The sequence below is a fragment of the Aegilops tauschii genome, chromosome 7, assembly GCF_002575655.3.
Source record: "Aegilops tauschii subsp. strangulata cultivar AL8/78 chromosome 7, Aet v6.0, whole genome shotgun sequence".
Lineage (NCBI taxonomy): Eukaryota > Viridiplantae > Streptophyta > Magnoliopsida > Poales > Poaceae > Aegilops > Aegilops tauschii.
Genome location: NC_053041.3, coordinates 148324389 through 148350103, shown reverse-complemented (window position 1 = coordinate 148350103; position 25715 = coordinate 148324389).

Sequence of the window (25715 nt, the reverse complement as noted above, 5' to 3'; positions counted from 1 at the left end):
GAGAAGGGGGCAGCGGCCGCTGGAGTGGGAGGGGATCTGAGTTAGGATGTCCAGAACCACGAAGAGTAGTTGAATGTACTAACATTGTTGACAAATGTAATACGTAACAAAAAAAGGATGGCCTGATATAATTCACATATAAGATGACTGGCTAAGCAGGATGTCATTGCAAAATTCACATATATGATGCCTGGCTAAACAAGATGGCATTGCATAATTGACATAAACGATGAATAAACTAAACAGATGGCATTCACACAAAGCATGTCTAAACTAAGCAGTTGACATATTTGATGTATAAAGTAAGCAATGCAAGGCACCATATGCATGATATAACCAACATCAGCATGCCAAGTTAGAGAGAAGACCTCATGGGGTAAATAGGAGTGGTCTTCTGCTTCTGAATCCCCCCTAGAACAATTATCTTCCTCTTGATTACGATCCGAAATGGGTGGAGGGGGGCTGCCTTTGCGCCCACCATGGAGCGACGTCTGCATGAAATTTTATTGCCACGCAAGGCTCGTCTCTTTTGCTCTACATGTTCAGTTCCATTGTTTACAATAACTGACATGCATAGGAATAAAACATAGTGAGATTATGTAAGGAGTGCATGCACAAATCCAGAGTGATGGTAGCAAACTATGGATAGACCCAAAACCAATGATAGCAGGCAGATAATAGCTTTAGTTAAAAAACAGATAATGGCTCCTTTAATGTTTGTTTGCACCCAACATGAAACTCATAGTAGACACCCGAGATTAACCAGATAGTAGACAGGTATAGTACTGATTGCTGCCCCAATATGTACCCCACAACCATTTAAAAACTCAAGTTTCAGCATAAGTTTGGACCTGACTCGGAGTCTAATAGGTGAACACGACGATAAAGTAGCATGTCATCATATTAAGCGATGCATAACGTAAGCAGACACGGAAGAGTGCGACCTCTCTTGCGTGTAGTCCTCAAGGTCATCTGCTCAATTGATGATGGTAATGCAGTTGTCGTGGCTGCTGGCGGCGGGGAAGAAGATCTGAGGCGGCGAAAGACAGTCTGGAGAGCGGATCCCTGCTGTGGTGAACCCTTCCGTCGTTGGAGCAGCTGAGCTGTGGTGGAACACAGCACCGCAGGAGCAGGACAAACCACACAAGGTTTTCTTTGAGACATATCTGTAATAGAAGTAATTATGTAAGGGCTTGTTTGAATTTGAGGATTCTAACAATGCAGGGATTGGAAATAGACAGGAATAGGATAGGAATGCACGTGCAAAACAGAGAATTTAAAAACACAGGATTTCTGCCAATCTGGGTTTTTGGTTCACAAGAATTGGAAGATCACAGGATGCAAAGAAGCATGGTGAGATTAAGTCAAACCACAAGAAAATGTACGGTTATAATGCTATTACGCTACTATCTCTTAGTCTTGTGCTTCATGAATAGGAATTTGAAAAGGAGGACAAGTGGAAATTAAAATTCCTACGATTTTTCTTTCAAGGAGACACTAAAGGAACAAATCCTACGGTTTTCCTTTGCTCCATTCCTTTGCACCAAATTCGTGAAAAATAGTACCATTCCTTTCCTTTCCTATGTTTTTCATTCAGTTTTCCTTTCAAGCACTGGCGATTCTAGTAGGCAGGCTTGAGCAAGGAAAAGCCTACACTAAAAAATGTGTTTGTGCTACTTCTATTACTTTAGACCCAGGCCACTGCCCTACTAGCTCAACTCCCAGGGCCATCGACAAATGCATAGCTCAAACGCGCAGAGATAAATAATGATGGCGTTCAAGAGAGTCCATCATGGATAACTAAGTTGCCTGGTACCTCACTACTTGTCATATAGTAGGATAAAATAATCGTATTTCCCGTTACCCCGTATGCTCAGTGGACAATATATATAACATGTAGAGTAAAAAAGATATGCAACAAGTGTACAACCTCTTTGGCGAAGCCATGTCGATCTCAGCGTGATTGGGTTGGCCGGAGAGGATGCTCCGGCTGACTTGGCTGTCGGAGGAGGGGAAGAAGATCTTAGGCGTCTGGAGATGGAGCCCGAGGTACTGCTCCGCTGTGATGGAGGGTTTCGTCGTTGGAGCAGCTCCGGTGAGTTGTACAACGCCGAGGCTGAAGCAGGACAAGAGAGACAACGTTAACCTGAGTGGAATTCTAATAGCATCTCCAATAGATGACGTAAAATACATAACCACAAAGTGCTTGATGTATACATCAGCCGCTCATCTCTGAATTTAACTGTCGAAAATGAATTTAACTGTCGAAACTGAACTTAACTGTCGAAACTGAATTTTGCTGTCGAAACTAAATTTTACTGTCGAACCTGAACGCACTAAATTTTACTGTCGACTGACTTTTTCATCTCTGGACAGTCGATTTTGCAGCCGTTGGATACGAAATCAAGGGCCCGCAGTTCATCTTCAACCTCCACCCCCTGAGCCGCCAGCCACCACCGGCCAAACAGCCGCCCCGCCCGCCCCGAAAACACTCCCCACCGCCGGTCCACCGCCGCCCCGGCCATCTCTCTAGGTCCCCCCCCCCCCCCCGTGCCGAGCTTTTTCTCCGGCAATCCCCACGCCACCGCCCCACCACCGCCGGCGACCATCGCCCCCACCATGAACCCTAAGATAGATAGTGGGGTACTTCTTCGGCGAGCCCCCCTCCCCGCTGCGGCTTGTTCTTCCTTAACTCCGGCGAGGCCCCCCACCCCCTGAAAATTGACTGGCCCAAAAGTCGATTCAGTCGACTGAAGTGTAGCTAAATCGGAGCAGCATCGCAAGCAAGAGCAAGAGCGAGAGTAGCAGCGCGAGCAAGAGCAAGAGCAAGAGCAGAGCAGCAGCGCGAGCGAGAGCTAAAGCAGCAGCTCCTACAGATGTGGACGTCGCCGCCGAGGGAGCGACACCGTGGAGGAAGTGGCCGGCGACGCCGCGGTGGATGGAGCCGCGCCGTGTCGGCTCGGGACCGAGCGCCGGCAGCACCGTGAGATCGAATCAAGAAGAAAATACGGCGATTAGTGTACAACCTCTTTGGTGGCGCCGATTAGGCCACAGCTTCATCTGAGGAAACGGTGATGCTGATGCTCTTCCGGTGGTGTAGGTGAAGACGGTGGTGTGGGAATGGGGGTGGCGCGAAAGACGAGGGGAACGTCGGGGCAGCTCCTTTGAGGTGGAGGACGGGGTGGCTGAACCGGAGGGACGACCAGATCGACGACGGATCCTCATCCGGTACGATGGATGAGGGACGTCGAGGTGTTGCTGTGGACGACGTCGTCGGGGAAGAGGCTCCGGCTAGGTGGCGGACGGAGGAGGATGTGGGGCTTCGCGGGTTTTCCCGGCCTCGGTGTACGAATGGGTGGGCGGATGGGATGGGAGTGGGGAACCATGGCTTAGGGACGCGCTTGTCCGAAATGTGGGGTAAGTTAGGAAAGTACCCCCACCGATTTGAGGCGGTTCTTTCGGTTCAGGGGTATCACGGGCATTTCACGTGTCGGGATTTCACAGGAGGTGGGAGTTTTCGCGCGCGTTGTAATTTTGGAATAGCAAGGCGCGGGTTGAGATGGAGGGAGTTGTCGGAGCACAACGAGACAAAGATATATCTTAAATATTTCGGGCTAACAAGGCGCGGGTTGAAGAGGCGGGAGTTTCGCAGCACGATAGACAAAGATGCTAGCTTGAAATTTCGTCATAACAAGGCACGGCTTGAAATTTCGGGAGAACAAGCTTAACGTGTACCCAAAAGAAAAAAAACAATTTAGACTAGTATGATATACTACGTACAATGTGTTAAACACGCACAACACACATACAGACACCATTTAGACTAGTAAGGTACACGTGCATTGCACGCATGAGATTTGGCAACCAAATTATGAATAAATACCACATTATAGCATGTAAGCTTTGAGTCATATATGCATGATGTAGATGTTCGTTTAATTCTTATAGTTCATTTCATTCAAAATCATCTAGTTTTTATAGGAAAGCTAATCTATTTTAAGATTCATGGAATTGTGCGTTGTAAGGCATAAAGTAAAAACAAAGCATGTAGAAAAACATTTGGGCAATTCTGATACGGAAGATTCTAGAACAAAGAAGAAGTGGTTGTGTTTTGAGGTTTGTGCATTATGCTTAAGTTCAACCATAGAGTCTTCTAGATTGTATATGTGGCAAAATCTGGTGGAATCCAGATGATATCCAACGGCCAGTAGTGCTCAAATCTGCCAGCTCTGCACCATCGGATTGGCCTTATCCAACCACCATCTTTCAAAGTTAAAGTTATCCGCACACTATATAAAAAATATAATATATATATAATATATATAGGGGTATAGATATAGATATGTGATGCGAAAGCCACCCATCATCTCCAGTTAGAATAGTTTGTCCATGCACGGATGCAATGTGGCCAAACGATGTCTGTCATCGGTATCTCAAATTCAAACCAATCTGACCTTGTTCAATGTGTATACATTGCAACATGCTCGTTTCCAAACCACACCACGTAGACCTCCGTTATATTCATGCATGTATGGGTTTCAAACATCATGATCTCTTATTCAAATATTTGAATTCAACTTTACATTGATTATGACCTCACCTAGTCTTTTACACCCACACATTGGTCTTCTCTTTATAATTGTACCACTAACTTTCTCAAGTGCATGCATGCACACACACTACCAGTCGTCATTATCCATCGCACACATGCAATCTTTTTCTTCAGGTCGGTCTCCCATGAAGGCGCGCGCACACACACATGCCCCTCTCCATCATATCGGGCATTCTTTATCTCTGACGTGCATGCGCAACGATCGATGTTCCTCTATGTGTGTGTGTGTGTGTGTGTGTGTATAGCTAGGTCTTTCATAGTTTTCCACATAAACTGATCAATCTATATATCTAGTGAGGTCTCACCCTCTTTCCCACATCCACATCGATCAATCTATACCTCTCTATATAGGATTACATATATAGCTAATACACCCACATTAATTATATATCCAACGCCCCCCTCTCATCATCCATGCCTTCCGCTTCATCTCTCAGACGCGCACACAATGGCCAAGACAGGGGGCAGCAAGGGCCCTGCCCCCCCTAACATCACTATATATCGAGGCTAATATGAATGTGATCATTAGAAAATTGCTGGTAAAAATGGTTTAAGTTGATGAATTGGCCCTCCTCGTAAAGGATTACCAATCCTTGGCCCCCTAGCTCATGGGACATTTTCCATGGCTCCGCCACTGCGCGCAACAACGCACGTTCTCGCCCCCTCTCTAAATATTGATCTCGCAGTTGTGCACTCCTTCATAGTCTCCCTCCACTCGGCCCCTCGCACCCTCTTCTAGCCCCCACCGGATTTTGCCACATGTACAATCTAGCAGACTCCATGGTTGAACTTAAGCATAGTGCACAAATCTCAAAACAGAAGTGGTTCTCCTTTGTTCTAGAATCTTCCGTATCGTAACTACCCAAACTTTTTTTCTAGTTGAATTGACATTCTTTGTTTGTACTTTATGCTTTACAACGCACAATTCCATGAATCATAAAATAGATTAAGGGCTTCTTTGATTCAAAGGATTCTCGAAGGAATTTTGGAGGATTCTAATCCTTAGGATTTTTTCCTATCTTGGTTGTTTGATTCGTAGGATTGTAAACCATAGGAATTTTTCCATATGATTCATTTGCACTAGATTTCATAGGAAACATCCCATCCACTCAAACCTCTTTGAAAGTATTATGCGTTTTTTCTATGCACAATCAAACACTCATACCATCTTGCAGGATTCAAGACGACATTCCACTCTAATCCCATGTTCTTCCTATTCCCGCGTTTTGGAAATCCTACGAATCAAAGAGGCCCTAGTTTTTTTATAAAAACTAATTGATTTTGAATGAGATGAACTATAAGAATTAAACACGGGTCTACATCAGGCATATATGACTCAGAGCTTACATGCTACAGTGTGGTATTTATTTGTAATTTGGTTGCAAAATCTGACACGTGCAATGCACGTGTACCTTACTAGTACTTCGAGTATGTGCAAAACACAATGGCACGCTACACAGTGTCTCTCTTACAGTTCATGAAGCCACGTGGGCACGTGGCACATGGGGAGGCGTTGTCGCGACATCCTTGTGTGGATTGATCACAGTGACGTGCTGCTGGTTCCAGAAGAATGTACTCGTCCTCCCTGAGCCTCACTGGCGGTACATGCATGAAGCGAAGATGTGCACGCACGCCACGCATGCACTCATTCCCTCGCATGCACACACGAGTACACGGGCGGACGCAATTTTGTACCAACATCCACCCCATGTGATAATTTGACGCGTGTAAAGTCCTTCACTTCATTGATGGTCAATTAATACAGCGCATGCAAATTGAGTGGATGTGAGGGCGGAAGAAAGACATTAGTACTCCACTGCGCGCATGCGAGTAGTTAAATCATGGGTTGCTAGTAGTACTTCCATTGGTCTCCTTCGTATTTTGTGCCAATTTTTGACAGTAACATAATATTTACGCATCTGAGCTGTGCAGTCTACTTGAAATTTATGTTCCACTAAACTCATCGGGAGCCGTTTCGGGCCTCGAAACCAAAAACCATCAATTAATCTTTACCTTGTTCCCATCACATTCGAAAGTACTAGTGCTACAATTAAGTGCAAGCCTGCTCACACCTACCAGTACGTACCAAACCTGAATGTGTTCCCACTATGCATGTTTTAGTACTAGTGCTAGTACTTAGGCTATAAAAAGGGGAACTACCTAACCGAAAATTACTCTACCTTCCTCCTCATAAGTCCTGCTTCTTCGTCCGTCCTTGCCATGGCCGGTGTGCAGAGCTCTAGGTCAAGAACTACTCATAACAAGGGAGCGGCAACCAAGGCTGCGGAAAAAAAAGAGAGGGCTCGCCGCCACGCAGAGACCTCGAAAGATCTCTCACGGGCAGGCGATGGCTCCCAGGAGCGCCCTAGACGCGGAGGCGAACATGCCGAGCTACCGGCGTTGGAGTCGTTATCCCTCGACGGCATGCCCGATCAGCACAATAAGCACCTCAATAAGCAGAAGGAGTTCATCCACGGCTTGGTGGAGCTGCTGAAGGAGAGCCTCGACGACATGCCCGCTGAGGTCAATGAGCAGGGGGAGTTGACCGCCCGCTTGGTGATGCTGCTGAAGAAGAGCATTGCCTCGGAGAAGAAGGCGACCAGCAAAATCCTGCAACTTCAGGAGGACAACGCGAAGCTCTGCCACAAGCTCGACCTGCTGAAGGAGGAGAACGCCGGCTGGAAGAAGCTGCATGAGAATATTAGTTCCTCGATGAAGATGTTGCAGGCCCTCGTCATGGAACAGAAGGAGGAGTTGGCGAAGTTCCGCATCGAGCACCCGGCTACTGTCAAGGTACGTAATGCGGCCATGGAACAGATGATGAAGGCTCGCGTCAAGAAATCCCTCGTCATGGACACAATGATAAAGATGGCGGAGGAGACGCGCAAGGAGATGGAGGTCGTGGAGGCGATGAAGAAGCAGTTACGACTCCGCGGCCAGCAGCCCTTCATGTAGTGAGAGCAGCGCCTAGACTTGTGTGTGCGTCTTCCTTCTTTTTTGGGGGTGATAATCCTCCTTCTTATTTTGCTCCTGTGTTTCTTATTTTGCTTCTGGTGTTTCGCCGCACGTGTCACCTTCTCTGCGAGGCATGAATAGAACAATGCTAAAAATGAGATGACTAGGAAATTAGACCATTCTTTATCACCAATAGAACAATGCCTCTTGCTAGTAATATATAATAAGAGTAGAGAGTAGAGGATATGGCACTGGGCTGCCGTGTTTCGTGCTCCTCCGTCGTACTCCAGTGGAAAACTTGAGTATACTGCATGGTTCTTTGCTCCTCCTCAGGTCGTCGGCACATTTATACGAGCAATCAAATCACAAGGCCCCGCCTTCCAGCAGTAATGAGCCGTCAAATCACAAAGGCCCTCGCCTCTCGTGAAAGGACCAAGCTAGACTGCCCCGCCCTCTAGCCTTTTGAAAAATGTATACATTTGTACAGTAGTAGTATCGATGGATTGAACCATGGAGCAAAACTAGTCTATAGCTCGGCACGAGGCTATTCCTGTCGAACGCCAAGCGTAAGATATGTATCCGACGGTGCCAATTTTTGCACGTACACAGCTGTAGAAAAAGAACTAGTAGTACCATGGCATATGCTACACCACGGCCGAGAAAATGTGCCGACGTTACGCCATCCGGGAATAGTGCCGCACTTCGAAACTAGAACCGTCAATAAATCTTGAGCGTGTCTCGTCACATTCCAAATTACTACTACTACCATGCCATATTTAATTGCAAACCTGTTCACACCGATCACAACCTAAACGGTTTCCCACTTAGGAGCGTATTAGTAGTACTCGGTTATAAATACTACTATGCTAAGATGACTGCACATTCCTCCTCAGCTCCTCATCCACAAGAAACAATCAAGCCATAGCCAGCGTGAGTTCTGGGTTGAGAGATTTCCACCAGGGAGAGGTAAGCATGGAAGAGGAAGCACGAGAGATGTCCCGCCTCGCCGCTAAAGCAGCCGACATGTCCAGCCACACAACAGTAGCAGCACAGAGGTCCCGCCGCGCCGCCGAAGCAGCACGGAGGTCCCGCCGCGCTGTCGATGTAGCAGACTGGTCCGGCCACGCCGTGGAAGCAGCAGAGATGTCCCGTCGCGCCGCCGAAGCAGCAGGGAGGTCCCGCCGAGCCGCGGCGTCCTGGGAAAATTTCTCACGGGCATGCGAGGCCTCTTACAGGCGCATGCATGCGATAGTCCATAGCCAGATGGATCGGATCTCCGGCTGGGCGAGGATGCAGGACGAGGCTACCGGCGTCATCCGGCAACTCGGGGAGGGCAATGTGAAGCTCCGGGGCGAGCGCGACCTGCTGAGGGCGAAGATCGCCGGAAGGGTGAAGGAGGAGGAGGAGACCGCTACCGTGTTGCAGAGGACGGGCGTAATATCAAGAAACTTATGGACGAGAATGCCATGCTCCGCATCGAGCGCAACAGGCTGGTGGAGGAATCCATGGATGCTGCCAAGCAGCGTATTAAGGCCATGAAACTGATGAAAGAGATCATCACCCGCCGCGAGAACTAGTCTCCGCGACCTGCAGCGCATAAAGAAAGTAGAGATCAGCAAGCCAGATCGTTGTTTGCGTCTTCCTTCTTCTTTTGCCCTTGTGTATTTCGGGCGTAGCCGCATGTGGCTTTTTTAATTATCTTCCTAATTATGTAAGACAATTATTATCCACTCTCGTCGTCCTTATATATATTCATCAGTCTTGCTATAAGTCGCAGTAGATGCTATATAGGTCCGTCGGATCTAACATCAAGATCCGTGCAAAATTTTCTTTTCAGATTTTCTTTTTTCTCTCTTAAATCTCAGTCGAGTGAGACATTGCCACGCCATTAAACAGAGGCTCGGGCGCCATTAATGGTACCTTGGGACAGAGGTGGACGACAGATAGAGGTCAAAGGGCTCTCCTCCCGATAAGCACGCGCAGGGTCTGATCGCACGCCTCCCGTACTCAAATAGCTACCCTGCACGACGCCTCCTAGCTAATAAAAAAAGGGGACGCGTGGCGGCACGTAAATGGTAAATAGAATGCCCACGGTTTCAATAATACTTGTGTTTCCGATTGTAACGTGACAGCACTTGTTCCAAAATGACTTTGTTGATTGTTAATGTGTGCGCCTTCGCAAATCGGACAGCAAAATTACCACAGCATGTTGGTGCCAAGTCATGGCACCAAGCCAAGTTTCATGATTTTCATGCGTGTTTCAGATTTACAGGAATTAAAAAACCAAGTTTCTCAATGTTTCCAGCCGAGCCATGACGCCCAGATGTTTGAATTTCATTCCCATTTCTGGCATGGGACCTAGAAATTTACCCGAGGACACACATGTGATTTTTCAACCAGCTTTGGTGCACTGGAGCATGTGCGTGTATTTAAAATTTGAATTATGCACACAAAGGTGACACGTTCCCTCTCAGAACCACGAGCCTTCTTGAGAGAAGCTCCGGCTTGCAAGAAACTTATACCAAAACTTGTTCCTATTCTGCATTTTTTTTACCACAGCATGGTAGTACCATGACATGACACCATGCCAAGTTTCATGATTTTCAGGCGTGTTTTGGATTTAGAAGAATTTGAAAACCAAGCTTCTCAATGTTCTCGGCCGAACCACGATGCCCAGATGTTTGAATTTCATTCCCATTTCTTGCATGGGACCTAGAAATTCACCCGAGGACACACATGTGATTTTTCAGTCAACTTTGGTGCACGGGAGCATGTGCTTGTAGTTCAAATTTGAATTATGCACATTAAATGACCAGAAACTCAATTAATGTATAAAAAAGGCCAAACGAACCCAGAATAATTCCAAAATTTAACAGGGCACTCATATAGTTCTATGTTGCCTCCGTAAAGAAAATCTGGCGGTAGGCAGCGTATATTGTTTCGCACACAAATGTATAAAGAAATAAAGAAATTAGCCCTATTTAATTCTTGGGTTCTTATTATTTATGCCACTAGTTGTGTATCACTACTCAGTTTTGCCATTAGAAGTTACAATTACTAAAAAAATGCCATCGATCCGTGAGATGCCTGCTCAAAAATGCAATTAGATATCTAAAAAATGCCATCGTTAAGTTAGATGTTTGCTCAGAAATGCCATTAAACATTGTTATTTTCACGTCAAACCCCGTTGACCATGTTACATGACAAAAATAAGCCGATTCTCACAATGATAAGTTAATGGTGTCCAACACAACACACCCCTCAAATAAAACTAAGCACCCTGGAATTCTTTGACAAAACTAAGCACCCTAAAATTCTTTGACAACTAAACTGCTGGCTATATGATGTTGGCCATATATATTGTACGTATATAATGTCAAGAAACGAGTGGTAGTACTACACCAACTAAAAGATGAAATGTACAAAATATAACAAGAAGAAACATAACATAGTTCTGCTGGGGGCTCAGCACAACACACCCCTCAAATAAAACTAAGCACACCAGAAATTAAACTAAGCAACTAATCCGGTAGACACTGCATTAGAACCACCACGAGCAACGACACTTCTTCCTCGTCCACGTCCTCAACTTCGTCCTCGTCCACGTCCTCAACTTCGTCCTCGTCCACGTCCTCTTGGGCGATACTTCTTTGCTTGAACCGCACACTTGGCTCTTGCTCTTCATCCAACCCTTGTAGATATTGAAACAAAGGTAGCCATCCATTGCAGCATAGTGGATGTGGTCCATATCTAGTACATTCCACTGCCATGCATGACGATGAAACGTGTGCGGAGGTTTCTCTAGTTTACCATACGAAGGATGAACCATGGCTCCTGCCAGGGTCAGCATTGAAGGCTGATCAAGGGAGGGCACCAGCCCTTCCTTCTGGAGGTCGAAGGGGTCGCCTACAACGAGGCCTATCTGACCTAGGATTTCCTTGTCGTTCCTAAAGTCTACTGTAACGAATTTGACTCGGCCGCCCTTGAGGAACTTCTTAAATTCCTGGCTCTCAACGTCGGCATGGCATATGTGGTAGACCAAGCATAAGTCATGCACGCAAACCTGGATCACGGCAGGCTTCTTCTTCTCTGCCTCCTTTAGTTTCTTCTCGCTTTCCAGTACTGTGGTGTACTCAACATCTAGCCCAGCGACCCACTCATCATTTGAGTTTTCGAACATGCGTTTGAAGCGAGCAAGGCATTCTTTCACCGTTGCGGAAGTACGGGTGTAGATGACGTCGAACTCATCGCCGGTGATGGTTATAACCTTGTACTCACCGCCGTTCATGGAGATTTGGGACGCCATGGATTTGGAAGGAGGGTTAGTATTAGTGGAACTGTCGTAATGTGAAAGGACGGGACGACTAGGAGCGGTTTATCGATTGTAAAAATGTCGAGTGGGGGGCGCGTGCGAATGGCAGGGTAGTGGCTTGCCTGGTGGATAAATGGATTCATGCACAGTACTATGGGGGCCCAATTAGATGTCATGTCTACTCGACGCCCAATTAAATGGCTTTCGATGTCATGTCAAGCGTCGGGAAAATTACAGGTGATACGAAGCTTTCCATTCTCCCATGATACGGGCTTCTGAGAGCCCTTGGATCTGAGATCGAACGGTTGCATGGCGTGATTCTAGACCTATGGGTGAATATCCTATCCTGGAGGGTTATTCTGCAAATTTTCAACAACTTAGCATGCGATCGTTCGATCTCAGATCCAAGGGATGCCAGCAGCCCGTATCATGGTCGCGCCTACCACAAAACTAGTCTATCATCTAGGTACACGCGCTTAGCACCGTTTCTTCCTGGGGTCACCAAACTAGTCTCTCTCTTCTTAATTAACTTGCCACATCAGACTTTATGCCTATGTGGCAGGCTTAGCACCTGTAGGATCAAGTACAATAGTGGGCTATAAGCCCGCTTTACATGGCATTTTTGCATATGTGGGGGAAAGAGGCAAGGAAAAAGTGGAGGAGTGGGCTCTCAAGCAAGAGCCAGCCTCTACATGGTGGAGCATCGGGAGAGGCACCTGTATGGAGGTGGTCAGGAATCGGGAGACTCAAGGCGGTCGTAGCGCCGCAGTTAAAATGATAATGGCAAGTCAAATCACCGGGCCCCACCTGCCCAGCAGTAACTCACTGCCAAATCACACAGCCCTACATTTGCAGTAGCCTACTCCCTCCTCTTCTCGCATCTCTGTCGAACCGACTAGGCGGAACTGCCCCGCCTACTGCATGAGAAAAGCCCCGCCCTCGACTTTTAAATAGTACAGTATACTAATTTTGTATCCATGGATTGCGCCATGGAGCAAAGCCTCAAGAAAACGGCGGTACACATGTATGGAGTATACAGCACGCCCGTCGCGTTCGCGTCGCACCACAGACGGTCGGTCGGTCTGGCACGCCGCTCTCCGAATGGAACGCGCGTCATATTGCGTTTGCACACACATGTGGGACCGCAATTGAGAACCGACCATAGGCACACTCCCCGGCCCCGCAAGTCGGCTAAGTTAATAGAAGCACATACTCCACATTGGTACCTGGACGATCCCTGCAAGACACGGAAGATCAGTTCGTCCATGCATGTGACCAGACTCCAGCAGACACGCCTGGATTGGCTATCGTCTACATATCATGCAGGCTGTGTTGTACAGGGCTGTAGTTCTGGTGAGAAATTAAAAAAAGGTTTCTTGTCATCTCGCAAAATTAGGTGTCATGTGCTTCGGATCACTGTGAGGGTTAAACAGCGACAACTGAGTTGGGCTAGTCATTGGGGGCACATGCACGAAGACTACTATCGACGGACCCCTTTTCTACGAGTTTATCTTTAATTTGAGCTTTGATCCTCGTCTAGTTTGTCCGTCGGGATTCATCTTGTCTCCTTTGGGCAGTGAGGTTATGATTTCTTGTCATGTGGCATTTTTTCGTGTTATATGTTATAATCCGGTGCTTCAGATCAAAATGACGACAACTGTGCGTCCGGGGCACGTGCATGAAGACTTCTCGACAGTCATTGCCGAGGTCAAGCCGGCTCCGGCCGGTAGACAAAAGAAAACTAGTACTCCACTATATAGGCAGGAGCCTCCGCGCTTGCTTGCTAGTGTGGCTCTCTTCACACTATCTCGTCCTCTCCAGATCTAAACACGATAGCGGTGGCCACACACTATCTCTCTCTACTCACCGCTGGTCACAGATCCAGCCGGATCCTCTCCGCCGGGGAAGGTGAGAAGGTGCAATGTTCACGCGGTCATTCTCGGGGACAGCTCTTACCCACTGCCGGTGCGTCTCGATCAGCGTGCCTTGCCGTTCTCTCCCAAGCATCGCTGGCGAGGGAGGGCCTCACACCCCTTCTTCCTCGCTGCCGTAGTGTGGGCAGATCCGGCCTCCCGCCGCCCACCTAGCGATATCCCGGCGACCCTCAGGTATAACTTCCTTCGAAACCAGCCTTGCTCTACTTCCCGAGCTCCTGACGTCGCTGCATTTGTATCTTTTACTATTTCTCAGGCCCCCTCGTGTAGATAGGATCGATCGGCTGTTCGAAAACCACCTACTTTTTTACTGTTAAGAGGTAAAACTAGTTCATGCACTCGAATCTAGTAGTACTTGGTTCAAACAAGGAAGAAAGGGGGTGGTGCGTGGGGGAATATTTGTTACCTGAATCTAGGACTTGGTCGAAAGAGGAAATAATGGGGGCGAAAATTAGCAGAGATTGGCTATCCAACTGGTCTCTAGGTCTCATAGGGAAATAAAGGGAACATAGTACAAACTCAATATAAACCCGATCTATTGGTTGAAAAAGGAAAGAAAGTGGGGACTGGGGGACAAGTCAACAGAGTAAGTCCAGCACTAGATTTGCTAGCCTCACACAGTATAAGGTGGCTATATACCGAACAAAAATGGGACCAACCCAGATATCCTCTTATGATGTTTGTTGCCCCGAGCCGCTCTTATGTAATGCCACTGGTAAAATGTAGCAGTCGCACTGTTAAAAGTAAGGACACGTTAAACCAATGTTGTTTTCAATGTAATGCCTCCAGTAATATGAATCAATGGCACTTTTTCATGTCCTGCTAAATTTCCCATGGAGATAAGTTGCTTCTTTTCATTAGAGATGCAACTGTCCTAGTCCGCCTACTCTCCAGGGGCTTCACGACCAACCTTGATGTTGCTCAATTTTATTGCAACTAATGAAGAAGCTCTGTGGGTTTCGTTTTCTAATGGAAATGGAACCGGGGCTGAAGCCCTTTTCTTAAAAAAAAGAGGAAGAAGCTGCTAGCTCATGGGACATTGCTTCATTTTAGGTGAACTGCACCAAAAGGTCCCATGAATTGAATCATCCATGTTGGTGACTGGTGTCATCCCTTCTACGATGGCGTTGACTGCAGATATGGTTCCCATCACGAGGTATGTTCCTTTTTGGTTTGACCGTTTGCCAAAGATCCTGCATGTTGATCCTGATCTTATGCTACTGTTTTGGCACTGCCATGATAAAGCAGTAATGTTATTATTTTGCACCTTAATCTAGTGGCACTATTAAATTGAGGCAATGTTTTGGCACCGCTAGTGCCACTGTTTTTTATATATCGAAACAGGGGGTTCCCTCCGATTTCATTAAAGAAACCCAACCATAGAGAACCATTATCCGACGACATCTCAGTGTAAACGGGCAGTTATGCAACTACTACTAGAACTGACTGAGTACTAGTAGGAGACAAGTTCGCCACATAAGCTAGGCGGGTAGGGGGACGCAGCACCAGCTCGACCAAGTTTGGATTACAACCCAAATGCTACCACAAAAACATCAGGGGGAAGATAGGGACTGAAAGAGCCCGCTTCAGCATCCCAGTCTAAGCACCCCCGGCCTTCATCCTTGTGACGCACGGTACACCTCATTTGCCACCTGCTCGACCCTAGTGTCACTGATAAAATGAAGTAATAATACAGTTAATATAGAGCGAGTGTCCTCTCTATCATTTCATTTCCAATGTAGATAAAGAAAGTGCTTCTCTTTGTTAATGTATGTTTCATCAACTAGTCCCATTGTTAATGTTTAAGCGTTTCTGCAAACTGGGGTGCTTAATTTTAGTTGATCTGCACAAAAATAGAGATTTGAATGTCTCAAGGCCCCTCCTTGTACTACCGTTGTACACTGATGTTCATCACTGGCAGAAGGTGTATCGGGGAGACTTGGGTCGATTTCCAGTATGATGTAATATTTTCTTATGTTTATTAGTGTATGTTTCATCAACTAGTGCCACTATAATGTAATCATGCCTTTTCATTATCTGTGCAAATAGGGTTATTCAGCTGCATTTTGGTGGAACTGGACAAATGTACGGATGGAACCGGCATATATGCAGAGTGCTAGGTGCCAAGTAAAAATTACCGACAGCAACCCTGCTCCATCTAAGCATTGGCATCCAGCACCATCAGTGGGATGTGTGGCGCTCACTGTGGACGGATCTTTCTCGGCTGCAAATCCTCTAACCAAATACTAGTAGCTTAGACTTAAAAAAATACCAGTAGCTTATATTAGCAGTGTTCTAGGGGTGTACTCTTTTCTGAAAGAAGCACCAATCTATTTTTCTTTATTTGTACACAGTGTCACAACTTTGACCCAAAGGTCCAGAGCTATTTTAGGGTGATTGGCGTAGTACTCGGAGACTGATTGTAAGCATGATTTTTATTAGTTGTCACACTGATTGTAAGCATGAGCAGATGGAATATTAGGTTAGTGCGAAGCTTACCTTAAACCCTACAGACGCCGTTGAAACGAGGCGAGCGTCGAGGGAACCATGGAGAACGGTGGGGAAGCGACATCACGCCATCCGGACTCCTCTTGCGGTGGGAGAACGAATACTCCTGTGGCTCCAGCTGGCTCTGCACCCTCACGAACGGCACACCGTACTTGATCAATTCGTTATCCTCTGGGTGCTCGACCTTCGACCTGTATGCCCACCACCTCCGCCTGACTTTCGCCTCGGGCGAATCTGTCTGCTCCATCGCCCTGAGGAGATACTCGATGAACTCGAAGGACTGCGGCGTGACTGCCGCCGAGGAGTACATCGCCGCCCTCATCGCCGTCGTCTCGCTCTTTCGCATACATTGCCACATGGCCCTCACCGTCCTCGAAATCTCCCACTCATTGTCAAACCAAGTAAGGATCTCCTTCAACCTGGCTAACTTTGCCTGGTCGCCTCCGGCGATCTGCCAGATTCGCTGCTGCATCCCCTCCATAGATGTCCTTCTGAGTGGTCCGGTGCTAGCTTTGGAAGATGGGAGGAGAGACGGTGGTCTTGCAATAGAGAAGAGGGAGAGGCGAGATGGTGGTTTTGGAATGGAGATGATGGAGAGGAGAGGTTCCCTTGCCTTTCGGTCGCTGACAGGTGGGCCCACGCTTGGTGGGACCCATGTGTCAGTGTCTTAATGGCAAGATGGGTTATGTCAGGGGATCCTCATCCGAGGAGAGAGGAGGTGGTTTTGCAATGGAGAAGAGGGAGAGGCGAGACGGTGGTTTTGGAATGGAAATGATGGAGAGGAGAGGAGGTGGTTTTGCAATGGAGAAGAGGGAGAGGAGCGTTCGACAGCGATTTAGGATTGGACGAGAGGGCCGGCGCGCTGTGACTGGATCAAAATCAAAATCAATTTACCCTTCAATTAAGAAAGCGACCCCACATTAACTAGTCTCCCTTTTATTCTGGGTCATAATTGACCATGATTTTTGCAAATAAAATATATTTAACCATCAATTAAGAAAGCCACCCCACGTATACGTTGCAAAAATAATATAATTTGAAAGTACATTCAGATACGAACCAAACGATACAATTTTTGGTGACATGCATTCACATTTTGCTTGTCAAATACAGTACGTGGTCAAACTTTGACCCAAAATACGCAAAACAAAAAAATACTTCCAAGACCAGCGCCGCTCTTCCGCTCTTCTCCTCTTAAACCACCGCCGCTCCTCTCCTGTTCCAATCTAAATCCAGCGCCACTCCTCTCCTCTTCCATTTCAAAACCACCGCCCCTCCTCTCCTATTCCAATCCAAAACCAGCGTCGCTCCTCTCCCGTTCTAAACCAAAACTAGCGCTGCTCCTCTCCTCTTCCATTCAAAAACCACTGCCGGCGAGTGAAGGTGCTGTGCAGAAGTAGATCGATGGAGGAGTACAACCGATACGTGAGGATCGCAGACGGCGACCCTGTGAAGCTAGCTAGGATGTTGGAGATACAGCCTTGGTTTGACAACAAGGACCAACTAGCGGCGATGGCGACATCCATGGACAAATACTACAACAGAGCGAAAAGGCGGCAATACTCCCGGAGGGAGTTGTGCGGGAGTACATAGAGCTGCTCCTCTGGGCCATGGAGCAAACTGATTCACCGGATCCGATCGTGAGCGAGCAGTGGTGGGAGTATCGATCCCAAATGGAGCATCCACCAGAGATTGAAGGATCGAGCATCTATAGGGTGCCGTTTATGAGGGTGACGTGCCAGAGCGAGCCGGTGGAGTCTTCGTCGACCGAATCCAACTGCAAGAGGAGAAAAACAGTTGGCCCGACGACGCTTCCCCGCCATCCTCTCCCTCGCCGTTCACATCGTCTCACAGGGCGGCTGTCTGCCGCCGAGGAATAGGAGGGATTTGCCCCCCCCCCCCCAGACCAATAGTCGGGCAGGTTGTGAATTGTCAGGAGGAGCTTAGGGTTGTTAGTATTTGCAGGTTTGAATTGTGTTTTGTGTTGTGTATTTTGAGAGTACTTTCAGATATGAATGTCTTTTGAATTTCATATTTGCAGTATTGAGCATATGAAGTATTTTATGAATTCTAGAGATCTATTTTTAGCACTTAAAAAAATGTAGTTTCATAGGAGTATAAAAGTGCAGACAATGTGATTCTCAGAGAAGGAACTGCAAGTTTCAGTTTCAGATAAGAAACTCCAAGTTCAGTTTCAGATAAGAAACTACAACTTTTAGAGGCAGAGCATTTATATTAACACGACCTTTTCAAACAGTGTTAACATCATGCTGGAAGTTCTATTCCTGGTCGAAACTGGAACTACCAGTCAGTTAACATCATGCTGATTAACATTCATGCATAGCACATCTTCATATGATGCACAATCAAAAAGATATGCTATTTTCAAAATGCCCACACAATGTCGAGTGTGCGAAAAACAGAGAAACCGAGGGACGAAGTTTTGACAAGTGTAGGACGTGGTGTGCGTAGATGAAAATTGGGACCCACATGTCAATAAAGGCAGAGGCAAAAATTTTGGAGATATTTTCTCTACACAGGTGGAATCGAAACTGGGCGGAACAGCTGCCCCGTCTAGGCTTTCTTTTTTAACATGCGCAACCCACGACCTCGGATGCGAGGTCCATAAGGCTGTTTGTATTTTCTTGAGGGCCGTCATGTATCGACCGGCCTATGGACCTCCCATCCGAGGTTTTATTTTTCCTGAAACATCGGCAGCCCAATTTATGTATTTTTTTGAAGAAAACGTAGAGGTCTGTTTTATTTTTCTATATAAGAATAGGAACGCCTGGTCCAACTTATGTTTCCCTTGTAACTATATTATATATATTTAAATTATTTTATATGTTATTATATATTATTTTTATTGTCATCATATATTTAACAGATACTTACATATGTAAGAAAACAATATCCCACATCTTGTTAACTTATAAAAATAATTTCTTAACAATAAAATCGTGGAATTATTTTGGCAACGAAAATCCTGGTGATTGTGTACAAAAGCTTGGTAAGATTTAATGACCAATGTAATAATAAATCACTTATTATTTAAATATATATATATAACAAATGCTCAGCCCCTGTTTATTTTTTGATAACATTGCTACGCCCACCCCAACATTATATTTAGAATCAGTCCAGCAAAATCATGTATTTCAAGAAAGTGCAAATGGCCTGTAATTTTTTAGGAAAAACATAAATGGGCCGCATGGACGCTACATTATTTGTTCACCCAGCCCAGCTAATGGATTGTAATTCAAAAAAAGATCAAATGGACTGTAAATTCTACCCTACAAAAAAAAGACTGTAAATTCTGAAAAAAAAATGGGTTGAATACGTGCCACATTTTTGGAGGCTGAAATGTTGGCCAATAGGCCGAAGCCAATGCAAGTCGTTGTCAACTTAGTCAACAAATGATTCTAACATTGTTAGCCGTTGGATTTACATCCAACGACCGGCATCCATCTTCAATCTCTCGTCTTCTTCCTCCAGCGCCGCCGGGTCCACCCGCTCCCGCCTCTTGCTGCTAGCAGCTCTGCTTAGCACGCTTCGCTATGAAGCGCTACTCCACCGTTGGCCAGGCCATCCCTCCACCCCTCCACACCTCCTGTTCTTCTCCACCGACTGCTGAACCACACCGCACCAGAACTAGTTAACCCTCGTACACCTTTCCGTCTACGACTGTACTCCCGCGTCTTCCCATCTCCGGCTCGTTGCTGTCCGGGGCCTCACCGTCATCCACCACCTTGGTTGCGCTCGGCGCGGAGTGGTGAACGTGGTCAACGAACGACACCATCGGAAGTAGACTGTGCGTGGAGAGACTGACAGTTGGGTCCACGGCCGCACGCAAGGAAATGCCTCCTTATTACACGCAAAACAATGATTCCTCCACCTGACAGCTGGGACCTACTGAAGGGCCTCCGTATTTCGCGAAAAAACGTTCCCACCGCTGACAGGTCGGACCCACCAGCTATATCTTCGCACGCAAGGAAGTGCCTCCTTATTACGCACAAAAAAATGAATACTCCCCCTGCTAGTTGGGACCCACCTTGGTGGGAGGCTGACTTGTGGGCCTACTAAGTTGACGGGGACGGAGTGCTTTGTCAACTTAGTCAATATGAACGATTCTAGCTCCAGTGACCGTACGATGTCCATCCAACGGCCGTAGTGCTTCTTCAACCTCTGATCTTGTTGCTGCAGCCGCCCAAAGCAGCGCCAGTCGTGCCGCATGCTCCTACCTCCCGTGGCCGGCTGTGCTGCCGCGCAGGCCTCACCGCCCCCAACTATTCCCTCCATTGGCCACGCCATCCCTCTACTCACCCACACCCCCTGTTATTCTTCGGCGACGACAACCTCACACCGCAGCGAACCAGTGAACCCTCGTACTCCTCTACGCGTGGGCATCCACTGCCGCGTCTTCCCCGGCTCCGCGTCGTCCCCTTCCTAGGCCTCGCCGTCGTCCACCGCCCTGGTGCTCTCGGCGCGGCGTGGTCAACGTGGTCACGGAACGGCTTCCATCAGATGTGGACTGTACGTGGAGAGGCTGACAGCTGGTTCCACGACCGCAGCAAGGAAGTGCCTCCTTATTACACGCAAAATAATTATTCCTCCACCTGATAGCGGGGACCCACCGGACGGGCCACCGTATTTCACGAAAAAATGTTTCCCCCAGACTGCTGGGACCCACCAGCTACATCTTCGCACGCAAGGAAGTGCGTCCGGGCAAAAAAATGATTCGCCCCCCTGACTGCTGGGACCCACCAGCTACATCTTCGCAGGCAAGGAAGTGCCTGACAGTCGGGACCCACCTAGTCGAAGCATACGTAGCGTTGTCATTCTGGTCGAGAACGTGTACGTACATACTGGTCAATGTAGAGGCGCGCACGTGTCATAGTAGAGGCACGCACATAGCATGTACACGTACGTACAGCGGCCAGTGTGAAAGAAAGAAAATATGGCCACGTACGTACATACGGGCAGGGTCTCGAATGCCTACTCGCGCATACGTACGGCCAGGGCTCATGTACATGGCTGGGTCGGAATGGAGAAACAGCGTCATGGTCGTGTTCATGGGGAGCCAACCGGCTGGGTCGGAACGCAATGCATCGTCGTGTTCATCGGGAGGGCTTGGACGGAACAGCCGATGGAAACGAGGCCTGGCGTACCGCAAAACGGAGGAAACGGCCTTGTGTTCGACCGACCACGTTCGAAACAGGATCCTGTTCATCGGGAGGGGTCTGGCGTACTGCAAAACGGAGGAAACGGACCTCCTACGGTCAAAACGGGGGTCCTGTTGATCGGGAGGGGTGTGGCATACCGCAAAGCGAAGGAAACGGACTTGTGTTGGAGCGCTACGGTCAAAACGGGGGTCCTGTTCATTGGGAGGGGTGTGGTGTACCGCAAAACGGGACTCCACGGGAAACTGTTCATCTCCACCGTTGACCCCCTCCAGCCTCCACGGGCTACTGTTCATCCACCGTCGACCTCCTCCAGCCTCCACCTGCGACTGTTCATCCACAGGCTCCTGTTCATCCAGCCTCCACCGCGCGCTGCTCCACCGGCTACTGTTCAACCAGCCCTCTCCACAGGCTCCTGTTGAACCACCCCTCCACGGGCTACTGTTCATCTTGCCCTCCACCGTCTAGTGTTCATCCTGCCCTCCACGGGGTCCTGTTCATCCAGTCCCAACCGGCTCGAACGATCGGGGTCCTGTTCATCCACCCCCACCGGGAACTGTTCATCCAAACCCCCAGCAATGCTCACTGTTCATCCAGAGGCAACGCCACGGGGTCTTGTTCATCCACACCCACCGGGGAACTGTTCATCCAAACCCCCCAGCAACGCTCACTGTTCATCCAGAGGCAGCATCGATCGGCTTCAGTTAGCAGCAGTAGCGAAGGAATCGCTCGATCGGGTTCAGTTAGCAGCCATCGATCGATCGCTCGAGTTCAGTAATGCGTAGCCTGCAGTGCAATCGCTTGGGTTCAGTTAGAGCCCAACGCCTCGCACACACGCGCATACGTACGAGAGAAACGTGCATCGCTCGGCCCCAGACCACCCACCGTAACCGGGGACTCCCCGATATTTTCCGCGCCCTCGCTTCTACCACGGTTTTTTCCGTCATGGAAGGCCCAAAGAATGTCATGCAGCTGCGTCTCCGGCCCGCCCAGGACGAAAAGCCCATTTTCTGTCATGATTTTTTTTCATAGAAGTAGGACCCCACCACATCTATGATGATACCGGGTTTGGTCACAATTATCGTCATAGAAGTGTCATAAGTATGACAGAAAAAAATTTCGTTCGCCCAAAATGTCACGGATGTGTCTTTTTTTGTAGTGTTACTCTGATACCCAGATTGCTGTTGTTGATTTCCCTGGCCAGACTGATGATGATAACCGCCCTGATTGCCTTGATTTCCTTGATGACCCTAGAAGCCAGAATTAGAACTGCCGCCACCATAACCCGGTCCTGAACCGGATCCACCGCCCGGCCCATGATCATTCCGGAACAAATCAGAATTTTTTAACTCTTTCATAATCTGACAGTCCTTCCAAAGGTGACCGGATGGCCTTTCACATGATCCGTGTTTCGGACAGGGCTGATTTAGCAGATGCTCAAGATTGACAATTGGTCCTCTTGTCCGAGGAGGCGGCTTGCCCTTACGGCGCTGACTATTACTCTGTGTATTAGTATTGGCCACAAAATCCGAATAACGTCTGCTTTACGCTTGCCATTGCTCCCCTAGCTTGCCGGGTTATGATGCTGACCCTTGGTGTTGCCACTCTTCTTTCCCTTTCACGGCTTATCATCATCAGACTCGGGGTCCTTGGTACTATCAGAGTCGGCGTATTTAACTAGAGCTGCCATGAGCGTTCCCATGTCATTACAGTGGCGTTTGAGTCGCCCTAATTTCTGCTTCAAAGGAATAAAACGACAATTGCTTTCCGACATTAGGACTACTGAATCAGCCTTGATAGACTCACCTTCTTCTTGGACACAAGCAACCAAATCCACAATCGACATCGGTTGCTTGCACGTGTCTTTAAACTGCTGTATGAACTGGGCTCGTAACTCGGCCCATGATCCAATGGAGTTAGCTGGCAGTCCTTTTAACCAGGTGCGAGTTGTTCCCTCCAACATCAAGGTGAAATACTTAGCACATGCAGCCTCATCGACGTCAAGTAACTCCATCGCTGATACGTCCATTTTGCATCATGCTTTTATATCGATATTTATTGCATTATGGGCTGTTATTACACATAATGTCACAATACTTATGCCTATTATCTCTTATTTTACAAGGTTTACATAAGGAGGGAGAATGCCGGCAGCTGGAATTCTGGGCTGGAAAAGGAGCAAATATTAGAGACCTATTCTGCACAACTCCAAAAGTCCTGAAACTCCACGAAAGTTATTTTTGGAAATTATAAAAAATACTGAGCGGAAGAAATACCAGAGGGGGCCCACACCCTGGCCACGAGGGTGGGGCGCACCCTACCCCCTGGGCGCGCCCCCTGCCTCGTGGGCCCCCTGTTGGCCCTCCGGTGCCCATCTTCTGCTATATGAAGTCTTTCATCCGAAGAAAAATCACAAGCAAGCTTTCGGGACGAGACTCCGCCGCCACGAGGCGGAACCTTGGCGAAACCAATCTAGGGCTCCGACAGAGCTGTTCTGCCGGGGACACTTCCCTCCGGGAGGGGAAAGCATCGCCATCGTCATCACCAACGATCCTCTCATCGGGAGGGTCTCAATCTCCATCAACATCTTCACCAGCACCATCTCCTCTCAAACCCTACTTCATCTCTTGTATCCAATTCTTGTCTCTAAGTCCGGGGTTGGTACTTGTAGGTTGCTAGTAGTGTTGATTACTCCTTGTAGTTGATGCTAGTTGGTTTATTTGGTGGAAGATCATATGTTCAGATCCTATATGCATATTAATACTCCTCTGATTATGAACATGAATATGCTTTGTGAGTAGTTACGTTTGTTCCTGCGGACATGGGAGAAGTCTTGCGATTAGTAGTCATGTGAATTTGGTATTCGTTCGATATTTTGATGAGATGTATGTTGTCTCTCCTCTAGTGGTGTTATGTGAACGTCGACTACATGACACTTCACCATTATTTGGGCCTAGAGGAAGGCATTGGGAAGTAATAGGTAGATGATGGGTTGCTAGAGTGACAGAAGCTTAAACCCTAGTTTATGCATTGCTTCGTAAGGGGCTGATTTGGATCCATATGTTTCATGCTATGGTTACATTTACCTTAATACTTCTTTTGTAGTTGCGGATGATTGCAATAGGGGTTAATCATAAGTGGGATGCTTGTCCAAGTAAGGACAGCACCCAAGCACCGGTCCACCCACATATCAAATTATCAAAGTACCGAACGCGAATCATATGAACGTGATGAAAACTAGCTTGACGATAATTCCCATGTGTCCTCGGGAGCGCTTTTCTCGATATAAGAGTTTGTCCAGGCTTGTCCTTTGCTAAAAAAGGATTGGGCCACCTTGCTGCACTTTATTTACTTTTGTTACTTGTTGCTCGTTACAAATTATCTTATCACAAAACTATCTGTTACCTATTATTTCAGTGCTTGCAGAGAATACCTTGCTGAAAACTGCTTATCATTTCCTTCTGCTCCTCGTTGGGTTCAACACTCTTACTTACCGAAAGGACTACGGTAGATCCACTATACTTGTGGGTCATCAAGACTCTTTTCTGGCGCCGTTTCTGGGGAGTGAAGCGCCTTTGGTAGGTGGAATTTGGTAAGGAAAATTTTATATAGTGTGCTGAAATTTACTGTCATTTGTTACTATGGAAAGTAATCCTTTGAGGGGCTTGTTCGGGGTATCTTCACCCCGACCAGTAGAGCAAAGAGTTGCTCCTCAACCTACTGAACCTACTAAAAATGAAAATGTCTACTTTGAGATTCCTTCAGGTATGATAGAAAAACTGCTAGCTAATCCTTTTGCAGGAGACGGAGCAATACATCCTGATGAGCACCTAATATATGTGGATGAAGTTTATGGATTATTTAAGCTTGTAGGTGTGCCCGATGATGTTATTAAGAAGAAGGTCTTCCCTTTATCTTTGAAGGGAGATGCATTGACATGGTACAGGCTATGTGATGATATGGGATCATGGAACTACAAACGATTGAAATTGGAATTTCATCAGAAGTTTTATCCTATGCATCTTGTTCATCGTGATCGCAATTATATATATAATTTCTGGCCTCGCGAAGGAGAAAGCATCGCTCAAGCTTGGGGGAGGCTTAAATCAATGTTATATTCATGCCCCAATCATGAGTTCCCAAGAGAGATAATTATTCAAAAATATTATGCTCGACTTTCTGATAACAATCGCACCATGCTCGATACTTCTTGT